The following is a 2,002-nucleotide window of genomic DNA, read 5'->3' as shown; positions in this document are numbered from 1 at the left end:
ATGTCCAAATTGGTCTGATTATTGTAGTGTATACTAATTTTTTGTAGTGAATGGGAAGTTTAGAGCGTTTGTCAAGTAAGTTTTGTAGCAATCGGAATCTACGAGCAGTTTCTAACAAACAGCCAATTTAAAGTCTTATATATTTTTTCCTTTTTTCTTCTTTCTTATATGGTTTTTCCATTGTTCATAGGCACCCTGGAACTCTTCTAGTTGAAGGTTTTAAGGGACCGTCGAAGCTTCCGTTCGAGTCGTGTCGAATTGCTTCCCTATCAGGTATTTCTTAATGCATTGATGTAAAATGAAGTAATAAGGAGCTAGATGTGAGCTGTAGGACCTGTGGCGACTACGTCTAAAACTTTAAGACTTGTTTTTCCATAGTTCAAAGCAAAAAATAAAGAAAAAAAAAAAGATCCTCAAAGAGTTTGTCCCAGCCAGACTGATTGTCAAAGGTTAGTTAAATGTTGGGAGAGGCCGCCCAAAGATCAAATACGATAAGTTTCTGTACGATGACAATGCGCCCTCTTCGACGCTAGCGGCCGCCGAAGTTTTGGCCAAATTCAACGGAACATCACTGCTGCAAACCACCCTACAGCTCTGACCTAGCTACCAGCAACTTCTTTTGTTTCCCTGAATCGAAAAAACCTGATAGAGGAGAGATTCCAGGCAGTTTCGATGAGGTCCCTTAAATCCTTCCGCGCGTAGAGTTCCAGGGAGCCAATGGACAACGGGAACAGCACTGAAAGCTGGGTGTTGATGTCATAATACATTGAAGACTTTAACTTCGCTGAACATAAATGTTTTATACATTTTTGGTTTTGAGACCAGTATTAAAACTTTGTGAACCCAATAATACCTTTGATCGAATTAGAAACTGGTTGAAATCTAACGCATATATTTTATTACAATATCGCCTTCGACAGTAAAACCTAGGTACTTAATCATTTTTCTGTTGTCTCTAAGGTTTTTCCTGTACCGATCGGACCCAAACCGGGTATACTCAGCCTCTTGAAGTGACAAAATAGCAATTTTTAATCACTTTGGATCTTACAATAGATAAAAAAGTCTTTGTCGTAATGTATTTTTTCGTTGCACACAACCGTTTGCGTTATTCCACTTAAAATTAATTGCGAATGCTTTTCCGGAATCATCAGACAAATTTTCAATGTATATATTTTAATCGGCACTCACTTCAAAGAGCCTCTTCGCTACTGAGATCAGATGTGTCGCCCGCCGCTCTGCGATCCCCGCACATATGAGATTATGCATTCACCTATAAAAATTATACTGCTTTAAAATTAAAAAAAATATATATGTATCATTTTTAAACAATATAGTAGCAGTGAAATGGTTTTTATTATATTCATGCAAGGTCTATTTAAAATTTAGGAGCTGGACTACTTTAAATAGTAAACTTATTTTAATTAAGGTATCTTTGTTTTTAGTATAATTAAATTTTCTTTTCCATCCAGCTTTCCGGATGCTTAAACAATTGAATTGTGTTTCCTCGGCATTTTATTTTGTAATTTTTTTTTTTTTACGTAATGCCCAATTATGTCGTGATGTTTTAGAATTGGTTTGTAAGTAACTCAATTTATCCGACTCGTGTTCAGCGCATAAATTTTTCTTTTAAAAACACATATATAGTCTATTTTTATAAATACATACAAAGTTTTTTTTTTTTTAATCATTTATTTATTGTTATTTACAACTGTATAACATATATACAACAAGTAAATTTTCTGTAGGTGACACAGTGAAATGATACAAACATGTGGAGAATCTATCTATTGATAATACTCCAATAACATTTCTAGATGAGAAAATCCCGAGGCCATCTTCTTTTCAGACGCCAAGGAGAATTATCAGGTAATGAAGGAGAAGCCAGGTTAGAAACAAGTGGATTTGGGTGGTTGGGAAGTTTTCCATGGAAGGAATGGTATCTGGTTTTGGCCAAGTCGGAACATATGGGACATTGAGGTCATGATGGATGACTTGATTTGTG

The 2,002-nt window shown here is 35.5% G+C and overlaps 1 long non-coding RNA gene across 1 annotated transcript in view; it reads right to left on the bottom strand.

The window, feature by feature from the left end:
- LOC136796953 (uncharacterized) overlaps positions 1-2,002 on the bottom strand; it is an 83,822-nt gene that overhangs the window by 30,533 nt on the left and 51,287 nt on the right. Inside the window, exon 3 of the long non-coding RNA XR_010844741.1 lies at positions 1,189-1,270. This is a non-coding gene — a long non-coding RNA (uncharacterized lncRNA). The remainder of the gene's footprint in view (positions 1-1,188; positions 1,271-2,002) is intronic.

Source organism: Halyomorpha halys, unplaced genomic scaffold (genome assembly GCF_000696795.3).
Source record: "Halyomorpha halys isolate HHAL.00 unplaced genomic scaffold, Hhal_1.1 Scaffold1434.1, whole genome shotgun sequence".
Taxonomy (NCBI): Eukaryota; Metazoa; Arthropoda; class Insecta; order Hemiptera; family Pentatomidae; genus Halyomorpha; species Halyomorpha halys.
This window is presented reverse-complemented; position numbering and strand designations above follow the sequence as displayed.